Here is a 17,686-nt window from a genome sequence, read left to right as displayed (position 1 = left end):
ACACTTCCCAGCGACGCCAGAGCTCTGCAGACTTTGCTGCCCAACTGTAACTGGGTCAAGCCTGTAGCCGGAGTTAACAGGCAGCTCATGGCAATTCTCTCCCCAGCCCCCAAACAAATTAAAGGGGTATTCTGACCTGGAAAAAAAAAAAAAAAAGACTTGGCTCTCCTGCCACCCCACACTAAAGCTTACACTAATAAGTAAATAAGACAAGTAAAAATGAGACCATAGCTAGAGCCATTTGTATGCTGCACACACGCTCTTTAAGGAAAGTGCTGCAATGCATATGCACGTCTTACCCTCCAAGTGAAAATTGTGTAGATAACCCAACTTCAGCAATTGAATTGTTATCTTTTTCTACTTGTTACAGCAGGCTAATGACCATCCTGACTCATAATTACCACAACAGCAAGAAGCTTTCAGTTCTCACATCGCTTCAAGTCCAACACTTATCTTCTCTCAGGCATGCAATAGCTACAATAAAATAGGCCAAACCTGAAACTTTTGGCACTTATTTCTCCTAAGAACTCCTAAAGAATGGCTCTGTAGGTAGCATTCAAGGAGCCCCCCTCATGATGTCACAACCCAGCATTTAAGTGGATGTTCATAGGACATGACTCAAAACAAAAACAAGCAGTGTTTAGGATAATAATCCTCTTCAGTCACAGACTGCTCAAATTGCATCACCACAATCACACAAGCCTAAGACAAAATCCATTTTCTCTCCTCAAGAGAGGAAGAATATGAAAAGAAACTTCAACTCCCATTGTGTCAAAGGAAGTGTAAGGTATTTGTAACTGTTTAAGTATTGCTAGCACATGGCTCCAAAGGAAAGGCTTCGGAGCTCAGAGCAAAGTTTATGTATAGCCTTCAAGCTTACTGAAAATCAACGACATCTTTCAGTCCAGGCAGCAGAATGGAGTATCTCCTCAGTCAGCTCCTCACAGCCACGTGTCACTGGGAGCACATGTATGGGCATCCCAACAGCAAGTGGCTGTACATTTTCAGGAAGAGTCTACAGGTTATAACTAGAGTTTATGGAGCATGGTGGTTTCCAGTTGACCTGTTAAATCTACCGGGCCTGTGGTCATTCAGAAGGCTGTGACTAGGATTCGAGCCCAGTTTGCTGCAGAGGGAAATCCCCAGCTCTCCTGACTCTATTATTGTGGTCTCTTTGGCTGCAAACTCAAGACAACCACACCGTGGTTTGCTCTGCAAAGGCTGGTAATGCAACCAGGGAGTCCTCACTTCAACAGAATTGTGAGGCAAAAGCAAAAAGTTTGTGGCTTTTTCCACATGGTGTCTTTGGGTGATTCCTACACACAAAACAGAAAACACACCTAAACCATTGCAACACTCTCTGGTTCCAGTCACCGTGGTGCATCAAACACAAAGAAGTGATACAGACTGTGCTCACAGCATCACTGCAAGCTTCATGCCCGGGCTTGCAGGATTAAGCAGTTCACTTCAGTCTCGCTTTTACAAACAGCCCACTGAACACCCTATGAGCTCCTAAGCTATGAACATCTCTTTCTGCTATTGAATAGACGTGGTATCTCCCTCCCAAAAGCTGCCTGCTACTTCAGGATCAAACAAGGAGCCCCAAAAGGCTGCACCTGCATTAAGAAATCTTTTAATAACACAAATAAAGCACAAAAGCCAATACATTGAATAACTTCCTACAACCAACAGCATCATGTCAATTTACCAAGCTATGAAAGCAAAATAAAGACTTCCAACTAGCATTGCTCACATCCTCCTGCAGGAAAACATCCTGTGAGAAGAACTAGTTTGAAAATAAGCAAAGAACAGTGACATTACATGTAACTGGATGCAGAACATTCAAAACCTGCATTTAGGCAGGCATGCACACACTCACCTCTTTTACTAGTCACACATGTAACTAACTACAACTCAGCATGACAAACTCTCTTGCCAAAGGAAACTCCTCCTGGCTGGTGAGCAGCGCCAAGTGATCAATTTCTGTGTACTATTGAATCATAGAATCCTTTTCACTGGAAGAGACCTTTAAGATCATCGAGTGCAGCCTTTGTCCCAGCCCTATCAACCACTAAAACATTTCCCTAAGTGCAACTTCCACCCATCCCTAAAACCCCTCCAGGGACGCTGACTCCCCCATCTCCCTGGGCAGTCCCTTCCAATGCCTGACAACCCTTGCAGGGAAGAAATTCCTCCTCGTATCCAGCCTGAACCTCCCCTGGTGCAACTTGAGGCTGTTTCCTCTTGTTCTGTTGCTTGTTACCAGGGAGAACAGACCGACTCCTGCCATACAAAGTCTTAAGAGAAAAATCTTGCTATGTGAGATCCCTCCAGAAGAAACTAGTGCAATTTTTAAACACGTGAGCAGCCAAAGGAATGAGAGAGGTAGTTTTCTGCAGATACAACTGTACCGTGTCCCTAACTGGCATGCTCAGAGTAATCCTCTCAAGTATGATCCCAGCTCCTGTGTCCCTGATCTGCAGAGTATTCCCCACAAGAACCACTGTACTGAAATTTTCAAGACTCTGGGAAGTTTTCTCACCACTACTTAAAAACTCAAGGGCAGGAGAATAATCAGTAGAAGGTCTATCAACTTGATTCTGATGATACTTGGAAGAGCTACCTACCAGAAAACAGAAAGCTTCATGACCAAAGATCAAACAAAGACTAATCCCAAAGAAAGGACTAGGCAGTGAAAGCAGCAACACATTCTTCACTGAGGAGAGCGAGCTCATTTTTCACTTTACAGTAACCAAGCACATGCGAAAGAGAAGGGAAGCAACAGGACTGGTTTCAAAATAATCTAGTGTCCAGAGAGCCAGAAACACTGAATGGAGCAGAGTCCAGGACAACACCCAAGCAAAATGACAGAGCCAAGCAAGGAATCCCAGGCAGTGGATTACCCGCCCTCCCTCCCATCTACCTTCCACCTGGGACCTGCTGGCCAGGACTTGCTTCTTTCACAGGTGGTCTAAAATTTACCTTCAGTCTGTGGGGCAGTAAGGGCTGGCAAACTCTCCAAACACAGATCTTAAGAGTCTGAAATTCTTTCTTTCAATAAAATCTATTTCCATGTTGCAATAGATTTTTTTTGTATCCTCTGGGAGAAATGAGGCATCCAGGAAGCACATTACTACTGCCACAGGAGTCTGCAGAGGCCCAACGGGCTCGAGGAGCTCCAAAAGGACAGTGCTACACATGGTTGGGAAGAGTAGTTAAAACAATCCACCACCAAACCACACAATCATCACTACCCACAGCTATGGGTATGGCAGCGATCGGAGGCAATGAACTGTTTGATCATCTGACATCCTAATTCCCCTAACACACGTGTATGGAGTCAGTTCAGAGCCCAGGTCAGAAGCAGCACAGCTGGGCACTCTGACCCTGAGCCAGGCAGCCTCTGGAACTGCAGCGTGAGCACAAGCCTGAGACCAGCAACATCCACGTCCTTTACTGCCATATATAAAATGTGGCAGGCAGCAAAAAAGGAGCAATGCCAAGACTTTGAATTTGAAAGGAGTCCTAGATTTTGACCTCTTTTAGGGACTTGCCATCCTGTGACACTTCACAGTCATTTTGTTCTCTGTCTAACGCACACTGCAAAAGAAACACTTAGCTTTGCATTGGCTCAGAGCATCATCTGAAAGGTAACAATTACAAGTATATTTTCAACAAACTATACACCTATCAAAAGTGAACTACAGGCTATGTCTTCTTTTAAATAGGATTCCTACCTCTTTAAGTAGAAAAGCTTTGGAGATTTACTTGCTAATAAACATCTTTGAATATTTTTACAGAAGAAAAATCCTACAACTAAAAAAAAAAGCAATTAAAAGCTTCTAAGATTCAGCTTCAGCTGGAGGAAGCTGCCAGGCAGCTTTACTAGCAGTTCTGCCGTGCATTGTTGCCCTACCACACCCTACAAGTGTCACAAGAACACAAAGAAAAAATATTTCCATGTGGTTTGTTGAAAAGATGCAAAACCCTCTAACTTATGAAAGAGAGACAAGGAAAGGAAAAATACCCTCAGCCTTTGAATCTGGCAAAAAGTACCTCTGAAACAGCTCAACAACTTCACAGTTACCCTGGAAACATAGTTTACCTCTTCAGCCTACCATGACAATTGCCTGCAATTACCACAGTCACAGAATAAAGCATCAGTTTGGACAAACTATCAATTGCTATATGCTGCAATTCCTTGAAGGCAGCGCCAGTATTTTATAGAACAGAACGGAATCGCTGCACACTCCGAAGAATGAAACCTGTGGGTATAATAATGAAAGGTTGCGCTGTCTCGTCATGGCACGGAGCAGCCCTGCCATCTGCCAGGCGTGATTTCCCTTAATCCCATTCCTTACACACAAATCAAAGTCACACGGATTACGCCACAGAAATAGAAGTCAAGTCAATACCTGAACCCACGAGATTAATCTGCCTTCCGAGGGGAGGCACGCAGGAACGGTGACAGTGCTGCAGCCAGACTCAGGAAGGCGAAGCTTTATACGCGACTCGACACCACACAGGAAACAGTGATTTCGCAGATTAGCTTCACCCTTCCAGAACCCTGCTCCTTCCCAAAGCCAAGCCCAGGACTCCAGGCAAATCAGAGAACTGGGAGGTGACCTCTGGGTGATCTTTTGGACCAGCTATTTCCAGCCATACGCAGAACTCTGCATCCCTCCATCCACACGTAAATCGCTTGCGTTTGGGGTTAGGAAGAAGAACGGACAAATGAGTTGCATAACATGAGAGAAGACAAACCTGACCCCCAAACACAGACACGATCCTGAAACAAAAATATATACACATGCATGGGCTGATATGCCAACAGGCAAAGGGATGAGCACCTGCAACCAAAAAGAACCAGCATGATGATCTTAAACTGGCACTTTAACTCTAGAGAGCAACATTTTCTAAAGTCTAAAGCATGAGACAGTCACGTAGGGAACTCCCGAACGCCTCTGTCCCTCCTGCAGAACGCTGTTAACCCACGGAGCATTCGGAACGGCTGTAAACTCTTCGGGGGGGAAGGGTCGGAGGGGAGGAATCTTTACTGGTACGTTTAAGAACATCAATCACATTACCATCACTAATCCAGAGGGGAACAGATAATTGCAGTGCTTACAAAAGTCATCTGGGATTACAAAAGAAGGCTCTAATCTGCAGCACCCGACAGAAGAGCATTATCCCCACGAGCACCAAGATCACCAAAGGTTACCTAAACCCGCACACAGACGCTACGTTAAAAGCACGAACGTTGTTTTTCCTTTCCTTCGCAGTCCTCCGAACACACACACGAGGATCCAACTTCTCCCCTCGCCCTTGGCTCTGACGCAGTGAAAAACCAGCGACCGGACCATCCCAAGAGCAGCGACACGGCCCGCGAGCCCCGGGACAGCGTGTCCCCAGGACCCCCCCGTGGGTCCCGTGTCCCCCCCGCTGCCGGGGACCCGCGTCGGCCCGAGGGAAGGGGGTCCCGGGTCGGCGCTCCCCTGCGGGTGAATGAACCGGAGCCGCCCGGTGCCTCCCGGGGCAGGGCCGCCTTTGTCCCGCCGCCACCGGCGCGGTCCCGCGCCCCCCACAACCGCGAAGGCTCACAGCCGGCACTTACCCTAACGCGGGGCGGGGACCGGCTCGTCCTTCGGGCCAGCGGGACAACGCTGGCTCTGCCTCAGCCGAGAAGTTGCGAACTAAGTTTGAAGGCGGCGGAGAAGCGGAGCGGCCTGGCCGGCGGAGGTGCTGGGCGGCCGGGCACGGCCGGACACCCCCACCCGGGGGCGGGGCGGGGCGGAGCGGGGGACCCGCCCCTGCGCCCTCCCCGGGGCGAGGGGCTGCCGGGGGCCGCGGGACGGCCGCGACGGGGGCAGGGGGAGGGAGGCCCGCGCCGGGCCGCCCCGCCCCGGTGCCGCCGCTTCCCGGGCAGCCTGAGGTGCGGCGGGGCGGGCCCGGCCCTTCGCCCCGGCGCCAGGAGCCCGGCCCGGCCCCGCGGGAAGCGCCGCTGTTGCCATGGCGACCGCCGCGCCGGGGGCTGCGCGGGGCCTGGCGCGTGCGCGGCGCCGCGGCCGCCGGGGCGAGGCTCCGCCCCCCCCGCCACCTGCTGCCTGCGGGGACGCGGGTTCGCGGCCCGGCCCCGGCCACGCAGCGCTGCCGCTGACCTCCCGCATCCCCTGAGGATAGCGCGGCCTCCTGCGGGCCTCTCACTCTCCTCGGGCAGGGGTGGCCCTGCCGGGCTTGCTGCGCTCCACCGCGGCTCAGGCCCTCCGCTTCGGGGTGCGGGGAGGCACCCCACGGGAGTGTCAGTCACTGCAGCACACTCAGACTGGAAAGCACAGGAGCCCAGTCCAGGCAACACATCTCTGAGGGGGAACGTTTCCCCCCAGGCAGACACACTCCCCCTGAGCAATGGGGCCCGTGGCTCTTGAACCTGCCCGCTGGCACCTCGGCAGCCCCGAGGCTGTGCCATGCTTGTAGTAATTAACATGTAGTAATTAACATCAGCGCTGCTTTTCGTCACCGCCAAAGGTGTGGTTTCGTGTGACAGAGTCCAAAGCCGGGCGCTGGGGCAGGGCGGGCGCGGAGGCGGCTGACTCATGGCAGTGGCAGGGCCGGGAGGGCCCAGCTCATGGCAGCCGCGGGCCAAGGAGGGCAACGGCTGCGCCAGGCACGAGCAGGCGGCTCCGTGTCCTTGTCCCAGCGCTCGGAAGGACCTTGGGAGGTCAGGCTGCAGGTTCTGCCCTCTGTGGGAACTTAACCTGCCCCCAAGCCGCCCTCCAACCTCGCCTCTTTCGCAGGCAAATCACGCCGACGGGTGAGTCTCTGACCCTGAACTGCGGGAGGGAGGTGCAGGAACAAGCGAGTGTGCCTCACCTCCTCTGTCCCCACTTGTCTTGTAGACACCCACATCTCATTTAAATTAAGATCCCTTTTCCCACAGACCCCCCCCCTCGCTCCCAAATTGGGATAATATATGTGTTTTCCCCACCTTAGCAATCCTTTTATCTTCACCACATGCGCAAACACAGAGAGATCACAGTTCCATGACTCATTTGCTTTCCCTTTTCCAGAAGCCAAGGCACAACCCATCTCCTCATGCCCCTGTTGCCCCCCAGCACCCCTCCCTGGCAGCTCCCACCCTGCAGCTCAGGCTGCTGCTGGCGACTCATACCTGCCCCTTCAGAAGAGGATGATCCACGCTCGGATCTGTGCCTCTGCTCAGAGGGTGTTACTGCTTCTTACACCTCTTTGAAGTGGTTCTTGTTCCACCTGTGGCCTGGGAACCCTTGCTTTAGCACATGGGGCTTTCAGCAAGTCATGCAAAACAATGACATCCTCTGATCAGTTATTCAGGAGCCGCTCTAATGGCAGCACCACCACAAAGACACCTACACACGGCGACACAGCCAGAGACAGGGAATTGGCTAAGCCAGGCCCTGGAGGCCACACAGCAGCTGGGAGGCTGCGTTCAAATGGGCTGCAAGGAGAGCAGGCACCTTCCCAAGAAGCTGCTGCCTCATTTCCCACTGTCTGAGGAGGAACTTCAGCATGTGCCTTCTGCAAACACCTGGGGAGATGAGGCCTGGGAGCTTCAAAGTAGCCACAGAAACTCTCAATGCTTCAAGCCCCAGCAAGCCAGAGGCAGCAGCTGCACCTGAGGGGCTGCAGAGTTGATGCAGCGGTGCAGAGCGGGTCTGGTCTCCAGGAGCCTCCAGTGCCAAGCTGGAGAAGCTGTATCCTGCCTCCACTCAGCCCTGGGGACATCCCAACCATGTGGGAAATGGAATGGTCATAGCATGGGTCCAGCACAGCACCGTGGGCCCCACAATGCTGCTGTGGGGAGCTGACCCCACAGGCCATCACGCTCAGCCCTCATATCCCAGCTCAGGAGAACCCCCTCTGCCATCCCACCACCCCCACCAGCACCCCACCACTGCAGCTCTCTCGGGCAAGCACATGGCCTCAGCACATCACACAGCCCTGCCTCCAGGAAGGGTCCCTTCCCCTCTGCTCCCCCCTGCCTGAACCTTTCTCTCGCTGTGCTTTTATCAGCAAGTGTTGGACCAGAGTTAACTACAATCTAGGGGCAGAGTTAAATGCAGAGTCCTGCTCTGTCACCCCACACACATAAATTAGAGCTGTAATTCCACCCTGTGGTGTGGATGGCAATAGCAAACAGACACTGCCAGACCCATCTCACACAGACATTTGAGCTTTGAACCTTTGGTTTATGATTTCACTAGAACTGTCAGTGTGATGATATGCCAGCAATACACAGGGATGAAGCACTTGCACTCGGGGGAAAAGAAATGACAGGCCTCTTATCTGCCAGAAGTTTCCATTTTTCAGGCACAAACATTCCTTGCCATCAAGTCAGCAGAAGGCTCTGCCAGGCTGATGCATCACTTTACCAGCAGCTCAGCTTCCCAGGTGGGTAATGCTGCTGTTTCTCCTCTCTACCATAGAGTTAACTTCACTAAAACCTGGAAAAAACAGGGAATAACAGCAAATGTGTGTACCAGCAGGACTGCTTGGGTGATCTGGTTCCTCACACACAGTCTGTCAGTGCCCTGCAGTGGAGAAATGGGTTAACTGCATAGACCCCATGGTGCCAAACCCCTGCTACCCTCCTGCAACCCTTGGCCAAGATGGGGAGATTCCAGGGCACCAGGATGAAGCACCTCTGCTGTGTGGCAGCAGGTTCTGCATCACTTTCCTGGGTGCACCAGTGAGATTCCCTCCTCTGTTCAGTCATTACCAGTCTCTGTCTGTTCCCACTGAGCAAGCTGCTCCTGTTGCACAGAGGTGGAGGTGTTTGCAAAAACACTTCATCTGGAACTGGGGAATAAACACATGCTCTTCTCAGGCCCTTGTGGGTTTGAAATGCCCTGTTCCCAAGCAGTGAAGCACTGCACTGTCCTGTCTTGCAGCCCTCCACAGAGTGCTCTCATGAAAGCCAAAAACCCATCAGTGCAGGTTCAGGGTGAGGCCCCAGGAGGAACCATCCCAGAGCTCCTCACACATCTCAGGCCTTGACTGCTGCAGGAAGGTGCTCTGCTACAGATACCTGCCAAAAGGAAAGCAGAAAACCCTCCTACTCCCCATCTCCACCACGTCAGAGAGCCTTAAAAGCTCCTTTCCCACTTCCTCATGTTTATCCACCATGAAGATCAGCGCAGAGCTACACAGAGAGCAGCCAGTGCCTAGCGCAGAGCAGAGCGAAGGGCACTCAGTGGGAGCAGGGCTGGGAGAGGGATCACAGGAGAGAGAGTCCTGATTCAAAGGCAAGAGTCTGTGAAACACACAGCCCAGCAGCAGCAGCTCCTTTTGAGTGTCCTTCATACCCTTGCAAAGGCTGAGCTCTGAGCAGCCAGGCCTGGAGCATCACCGCTCCGGCGGGCGCTGGGGCACACGGGTACCACAGTCCCTACCAAACACTTCTTCCTCCAGAGAGCAGAAACCCAGCCAGGCAGAGGTTTGGAAACCTCAGCTGCTGAAAGCAGCCACAGTCAGAAATCCTTGACAAAAAAACAAGGATAACTGAGCATCAAATTTGTATGTATAATGCTCTTCAGCGGGAAGGAGACGTTAGATTGCGCTGCGGTGGAGGTTTGATTGCATCAAGAGGGAAAAAACAGTGGGTGTGGAGTTTTTGCCAATTATATAATTTCTGGGGGGTTTTGGGCAAGGACTTTGGGTGAGGACACAGCACCCACCCAGTCACCCACCCTGCCCTGTGCTATCAGCGGCCGGCACACGGGCAGACGTGGGGGCACAGTGGGCAGAACAAAGGAAAGCAGATTTCCTGGGAGTCTGGGTTTGTTTTCCCAAGCAGAAGAGTGACTCAGATTTCAGCTCGTGCTCCTGTAACTCAGCCAACAACAACAGGCTCTTGGCCAAAGTGATAAAGGCCAGTACCTTTGTTGCATTTGCTGAACTCATAAAAGCTCAAATAAACTTGTCCACCCGGGGACTGGCTCAGTCACTTCAGCACAGACCACGCACAGCACCCTGAGCCCTCGCAGGGGCAACAGCCTCTCGCTCCCCAACGGCCTCCCTGAGCTCCTGGAGCCACTCAGGAAACAAAGCCCTGCCCGTGGCAGCACTGCTGGGCTCAGCTTGTGCTTTACCACAGCTCCGAGCTCTCTGATAAATCCCGTGGAAGGCTCACGTGCTGTTCCAATGCAGCTGCTCAAAGCCGTGCAGAAATGCTTTCGCTTTCTGAGAAATGCTCCAGGAAAAAGCACTCTCACTTCCTTGTGCTCCAGAACGGGCTTAACACCTCTGTCTTCTTTTGTCTCCCATGTCTGAGCTGGGTTCTCCTGGCCCTGAGGTGCCCCTACAGCTCCTCGGACATCCTGTGGCATGAATTGCTCCACCACAGTCACCGCACACAAACCCGGCACGAGGGGACTCCAGAGCCCACCTAGCAAAGTCCCTCCTCGTGCAGAGATCAGCCAGCGTGGCTGGTGCTGGTGCCTGACCTCAGCAGCACAGGGACAGCACAAACGCTGCTGTATCCATGTAAAAGGGGCTCCTGAGGGCTGTGCTGGGCACAGCCACACGCAGGGGACCCTCAGAGAGCACCTGCACACACAGCTGCAGCCTGGGGGGCTCCCAGGCCAGGGCACACCTGAGCACAGGTGGGTGTTCAGACTGGAAGCACGTTGGTTGTGCTGAGGTCAAACAGGTTCATTCATGCATGTTAATCATGTGCTATAAATAGCCTCAGTCCCTGCTGGCCCTGCAGCCCTGTGCCATGTGGGAGGGGGTTTGGCAGAGGGCTGGCAGCCACGCAGGTGACCCGGCCACCAATGTCCCCTCCTTGCCCCCTGCAGCTGCCCTGGGCATGTGCCACGTCAGGCTGGTTTGCCTCTGCAGCCCAAGGGCTCAGATCAACCCCAGGCCATGGAAAATCCCAGGGCTGCCACAGCCCCTCCAGCCCTGGCAGGAGCTGACAGCAGCTCACAGGGACGTGTCTCCTCCAGCACCTTTGTTTGCAGACGTGGGCAGCAGTTGCTGTCCCTGACACGGCTCAGAGGAGCCTTACGGGCCCTTGTCCCCTCACTGCAGGGAGGGCGCAGCTCTGATGGAAGTGTCAGTGTCTGTACCAAGGCCAGAGCACTTCAAAGCACAGCCTCAGGGGAGCTGCTGTTGTAAGAGAGGATCCCCCTTAAAAATTCATGAAATCCACTTTTGGGATCGTTCACTTGCCTCCATCTAGACAGCAGCATTCCTGCCAGTGTCTGCACCAGGAACACACAGAGCTTCTGCTTGTGCACATCAGGGACTTGGCCTCTAGTGATCAGACTGCCAATTAGTACAAGGTAATTAACACGTTCACAGAGGCTGGCTGAATCCCACCCTGGCATTTTGCAAGCTGTGCCTGTTTGGGGAGCATCTTCGTCGCCCTTTTGAAGTTCTTCACTGCGAGTTCCCTGGCAATCAATGAGCCTGCACTGAAAACTGGTGCTGTGCCATTAGAGCAAACATGCCCTAAGAAGCAAACATATTAAGGATTAATTAAACACCAGGTTTTGTTTAATTAAGCTTCTTCTCACGAGTATGTAGAGGCAGGAAGCTGGAGCTAGCATCCAGTCTTGCCTTCACTCCAGTCCCATGTTTAGAGCTGGACTGAAGCTGGGTTGGAGCTGTTTGAAACAGGACATTCAGGTGGATGCAAACCCATCCTGCCCTCCCAGCACAGGAACCAACCAGCTCAGCATCGCTGCCAGGCTGCAAAGGCACCCAGGGACAGGGCTCACCCCCTCCCCAGGGAGTGCTGGGAGCCCAAAGACCTTCTGGAGCCCTCGGGGATGACAAGGGGCACGCCCCAGCAGCAGCCAGGACCTGGGAGCAGCTCATCCTCCTGCTCCCCTCTCACCCTCCTTGCATTTTCTAATGAAAAGCATGTTGTTTCTGTCACTCCCCAACCCAGGGTGAGAAAGGCACCACAGCCTGTCATACCATGGGGTTTAAAGGTCTAGAGACACATGCAGGAAATATCAAGGCAAGATGATGAGATCAAGACCAGGGGTGTTTAATGCCCTGTTCCAGGGAGCACTCCCCTGCCTTCTGCAAGGCCACGGGCTGCTGGCGCCCAGGAGGCACCTGGGGAAAGCAAGTGCCACGGTGACAGATTACAACAAGCACTGCAACAGGGGAGAAGTGCAAAAACCAGTCAAGGTGCCAGCAAGGCTCCTGGGGAGGAGGCACTGCAGCAAGGGAGAGCTCCAGTGTGCTCCCTGGGACAGAGGTGCTGGAAGGGGGAGGAGGCTGAGAGAAAGATTCAGCTCTAGATCTCAGGCCACACACTCATTCTTACTTCAAAAGTTCCTTGTCAGCAGCTCAGGAAGCCCAGAAATAGCTCAGTGCAGATCGACCTCATTGGCATTACCAATTGAGGGCACCAGGAGCATTCACCGACAGGCATTCAGCACCCACGGGGGCTTTTCCCAGAGCAGACACAGCCCCATCTCTTTTGCTGTGGCTTTGAGTGCTCATTAAAAACCAGTGGCAGTTTCTGTGGCAGGAAAGAGCAGGTGTTGTGGGGAGGGGAGCAGAAGCCTCTCCTCAAAAGGAGGATAAAAGCACTGAGCATCCCCAGCCCCCTCCCAGTGCCCACAGCGTTTTCACCCCAGAGCTCCCAGCCCCAGTGCTGCCTTTACCTGTGTGTCACACCAGGGACTGCACAGCCCTGAAGAACCAGCAGGCCTTGATTGATTTGGAAATACATTAACCATAGAGAATAGAGCTTTAATTGTTTTTCTTTCTGAACAACAATAAGGAACAGTTTACATAAAAACCCAACAGCATGGATAAAATAATATAAACCAGAGATCACACCACAGTGTGGAATTCAAATCATCTCAAGAACATTAGCAGCACTTCTACGAGTATATTAAAAGCTGTAGTGCTCATTAAGCTCTGACAGAGCAACTCCCAGAGACCAAAATGCCATCTGACATGGAAAAGCAGCAATTCAGTGCAGGGCAACGTAGAAGTCTAATGGCAGGACACCAGATACATTCACAACCCGTTGCTGAGAGCCAGGCCCGTGTCCCCCAGGCCTGGGACGGCAGCAGGGTGACAGCCTGCAGCACCCACACAGCCTGCAGGGCTCTGCTCACACCTCAGCCCCAGGGGAGGGACAACCAGGGCTCTGGGGGAGATTTGCAACAAAGGTTTTCATTCAGTTTGTGAAAAGCAGCTTCCTCCTGCCCTGGCCCCTGGGAATTATCCTCCAGGAGGAGACTGAATCTCTGGGAATTTACCTGGATCTTCTCAGGCAGTCAGGAAAATGAGCTGCTCAGTACCTCAGCATCCACAGCTGGCACTTGCAGTTCTTCATCTCCCCCAGCAGCGAAGCCTCACCCACCCTCAGAACTTCCACCCAGTTTGGTGCATAGTTCACATCTTAGCTTTCATTTATTTATTTTAAAGAAAAACAATAGATGAATGGTGCTTGTAACCCCTTGCACAAACAGATGTGCATGAAAAGTGGCCATTGCCCTGAGCCCTCTCCCCCTTCAGCAGCATCCCCTGCCCAGCCCCTGCAGAGCTCTGGGAAGGCAGGGGAAAGCCTGTGTGACCTCATCTAGGTGATCCTGCTTTAGCAGGGGCTTGGGCTGGATGAGCTCTGGGTCCCTTCCAACCCCCACCACTCTGGGATTCTGTGTTTCTATGAAAGGCACACAAGTCCCTGCTGAGGACCCAGCTGCTGGGGCTGAGGGGGAGGCAGGACTGGCCTCAGAGCCTTTAGTGCCCATGGCTTGGGAACCATTGTGCTCAGGCACAGACCAGAGGCCGTCACCTGCAGCCCAAGTCCCTCCTTGGGCTCCCTGCTCAGTCTCTATGTGCAAAATCAACTCCAACCAGGACGTTATTAAACCACTCAACAGGAATTTGAAGGGCTCAGATGCTCATGACTAACCCAAAATTAGACACGGACTAAAAGACTGCTGTGGCTCATCCAAACATGAACATTCTGCAGGAAATTCGAGATGGGACAAAGTTTAGAAGAAGTCCAGACGCTCTGAGCTGCAGAAACACACATCCATGGCCCCAGAGCAGCCCCAGCCCCAGCCTCAGCCCACGCTGCCCTGGAAAACACAGACGTGGCGGCTGGGACTGGGGACCCCAGTGTCGGGTGCCCTCATCGCTGAGAGGGGGTTGCTTCAGGGCAGGCAGCGAGGATCCCGACCCTGACTGAGCATCCCTGCAGCCCCCAGACAGCAGGCAACGGGCAGTGGCAGTTGGGCCACTCCAGGGTATCTGAAAACTGGCTCTGGTGAGCGCTGCAGCCCTTCCACACTGCTAGGAAACGCTCACTTCAGCTCCAAGTTGTGCTCTTTCACTATCGGTTTGTGCTCACGTGATGTAAGATGCTGAGAACGTGCCCAGAACTGCTCAAGGCTCTGGGAATTTCCCAAATGAAGAGAAAATTATCTGACAGATGTTTTGATGCAACAACAATCATTTGTCTGCCCAGTGAAGGGGCTCAGAGGCTGCCAGGGCTCAACAGCAGAGCCACAGCACACAGGCCAAGGAATTCTTTAAAGCAGACTTAGGAGATGAGAATCCTGAAGCTGGCCCCACACCTATTTTGAGAACTGTTTGCCTCAGTGGCTCCCAGTGCAGAGAATTAGCCCAAGGAGAGAATGAACTCCAAGTGCATGGGGAAGGAAAGGAGAACTAGCCAGCCAGATTAGAGTCAGTAAACAAATAAACAAAGGAGGAAGCATTAGGAGCAGCTCATCCCATCACTGCTCTCTGCCACCTGCCTGCCACAAGGCCTGTGTCTCCAGGGTGGGATTTTGGGATGGGCTCAGCTTGCCCCTGGATGGGCCCAGCAGAAGTGCAGTCCCAAGCTGCCACATCAACAACAGCCACTTGGTCTGTTCTTCACTCATCAGTGACAGTGGCTACTGACACCTGCACTTCTGCTGCTGGCTCTGCCACAATAAAAGGTCTGTTTGGAGACGTTAAGGGATGTCCAGAGTGTAAGTGGCTGGATGAGAGCAGAATGGGGTGGCAGGAAGAAGCTGCCATGCAAATAACCCTCTCAGTCTTCACAGAGAATGTTATAGCAAAGCACCTCAGAGACTCGACACAGCCAGAGAAAAACTCCCACGAAAACCTCACATCTCAGAACAAAGGCAACTTCTGCAGTGTTTCCATCAGTAACACTAACAGAGGTGGGCACTCAGAGCCACTTGGGAGGTTGCATCTGCAGAATGCTGCTCCCACAGCAGGATAAAGATAGTCCCTGGCCTGTGGTGCCATTGCACAGGGTGGATCTCAGCTGCACAGAGCTGCTGGGATGAGACATTCCTCTCCCCAGGGGGCCAGACAAGATGACTGTATATGGGCAAACGTTCCCCTGCCACAGGCTTCTCCCTCCCTGGAGCAGAGGCAGCCCTGTGCCTGCACAGACGGGACAGGGCTGGGATAAGGCTGGGACAGGGCTGGGACAGATCTGTGCCCCTTGGCAGGGCCACAAGGGCTCCAGCCCTCCAAAACCCAGAATAAAGCTTCGACCTCAGGGCAATCTAACAGGGGAGCAGAGGCAGGCAGGAGAGGCTGAGGCAGGAGAAGGCCTGTGAACAAACACAAACCTTTGCTTTTAACCATCACATAGATCTCAGCCCAGACTCCAGGCACACAAAGCTGCTGGTGTGGGGTCAGCACAGAACAGAGCTGCTGCCCACCACGACCTCTGACAAACTGCTCAGACCTGAGCACTCACAGGAGCCGTTGGGATCAGATGGTTTTGCTGCCTGTTGTAGGAGCTGGAGCAGAGCAGCACGGGAGCACCCTGCAGGAGCCAGCCCATGCTCCCTAACCAAAGGCTGTGATAGCTGCAAAGGACAATGACTCCAGTCCCAATTTCAATGACACACCATATTCTCTGCACTGTCCAATTTCTCTACAACCCACACCAAGCCTCAACAGTGCAACTGCTCCTACCCAGACTGAGCCCAGGGCAGGCGGGAAGCCCTGTGCAGCTCCAGCGGGGTCAGCTCCTGCACACTCCCCTCAGCACCACAGCTGGAACCTTTTACAAAGCTTTATTTTCCCCCTTTTTTTCCTTCTTTTGCAGTTTTCAAGGCAGTACTGAAACTGAGCCCAGTTGAGGCCACGATGGCAGCTCTGCTCTGAGCTTCCTGATGCTGTAGCAGAGCAACTCTCACAGCACAGGTTGGCACATCACAGAGTAGGTGCTATAGAAACCACTTAGAAGCAAAAGATTTCTTCTCCCCCCTTCAAAAAATAACCCACTTAATTCACTTCTTTTCCCTCTATACTGTATATATATATATATATATATATAATATATAGACACAATTTTCTGGTAAACATTTACAAGATACTGTAAAGAACATTGACAAGATCTATGTCCATTTGCAGAACGATGCACACACAGGCCAGGACACGAGGACACACAGTGATGCACAATCCATCCATAAATACTGGTTCCCCCAGAAGTCATCCAAAAAACACTGCTATGGAGCAGCTCAAACACACTCTCAGTTAATCCACACAGCAAACCTTGTGCAGGGTTCCTTGGCTGTTTTTTGTTTGAAAGCCAAGGGAAGGAAAAACAGAAACTTGTAAGAAAGTGTCAGGGATGTTGCTTGACAGGACTGTGTTTAAGTTGACCTACTTGTTCTTATCCCTCAGTAAGAGGGGGGACAGAGCCCTGCCCTGGGGGAGGAGGGGATGCAGACGGACTGCTGCCTGTCCCAGGACCCAGAGGGAACAGGAACAGCCTGGGAGCTTGTCACTTTGCTCTGGGGAGAGCCAGAAGCTAACAGGTGAACTGGCAGGTGTGAAGCTCAGATGCCTTTGTTTCCAGTGCTACTCCAGACCAAGCAGATTTAACACTGAAAACTGCTTCAGAGTTTCCTAGATTGTTGGTACACGTTTTCTAGATGAGATGATGGGAAGTAAGAGGCTCCCCATGGCTCCCACCTTGGCTGCAGTCCTCCTTCCCCAGGGCTTCACTGCACACCTCTGTTCCCTGGTTCTAGCAGCTGCAGCCTGGGTGTCCCAGCACTGCAGAGAGAGCAGCTGATTTGCTCAGGAACTGCCAACAGCTTCCCCATGCTCAGCAGAACTTTTCTGCAGCAGCAGTTTTCTCTTCTGCAGATTTAAATCTGTCTCTTTTTCAGCAAGCAGCACCTGACACACACCACAAGTGCTCAGCACACACAGCACAGACACATGTTCCACAGGAGAGGGAAAGGCCCCTTGTCCCTCCTGGTGAGCAGCACTCCAACAGCACGGGAAGAGCAGGGCCTTGTCTCACAGAGGCGAGGAGGAGAGCACACACACACACATACACATCCCACACATTGCATGGAGGGGAAACACACGTTTTTGCAGCAAAACTTGAGAGAAAGTACCCTCAGAGCGAGCTACAAGCCAGCCTGTTCCCTGCTGCCACAAGCACACATTCATGGCAGCCCTGTGGCCACAGCAAAGCCCTCCCTGGCTGACCCAGGCCCACCAATGACCCCACACCTCTCCTTTCCCTTTATAGTTTTTTACCTGAGTTGAAAAATTAATCCAAACCCTCTTTGTGCAGCCTTGGCCTGAGGCAGCAGCTCTGCTCCCACGCCGGCAGTGCTGGAGAGGCACTTCATGCAGTGTGCTCCAGGGGCTGCAACACTGGAGAGCCACTGCA

At 52.7% G+C, this 17,686-nt stretch overlaps 1 protein-coding gene across 1 annotated transcript in view; it reads right to left on the bottom strand.

Moving 5' to 3' along the window:
• KIAA1671 (KIAA1671 ortholog) overlaps window positions 1-5,775 on the bottom strand; it is a 76,905-nt gene extending 71,130 nt beyond the window's left edge. Inside the window, exon 1 of the mRNA XM_062009635.1 lies at window positions 5,615-5,775. The gene's annotated coding sequence lies outside the window, so the exon portion shown is untranslated. The remainder of the gene's footprint in view (window positions 1-5,614) is intronic.
• Window positions 5,776-17,686: the final 11,911 nt, after the last annotated feature.

The sequence above is a fragment of the Colius striatus genome, chromosome 17 (genome assembly GCF_028858725.1).
Source record: "Colius striatus isolate bColStr4 chromosome 17, bColStr4.1.hap1, whole genome shotgun sequence".
NCBI lineage: Eukaryota > Metazoa > Chordata > Aves > Coliiformes > Coliidae > Colius > Colius striatus.
Note: the sequence above shows the minus strand (reverse complement) of the source record. Positions and strands in the feature narration are given on the sequence as shown.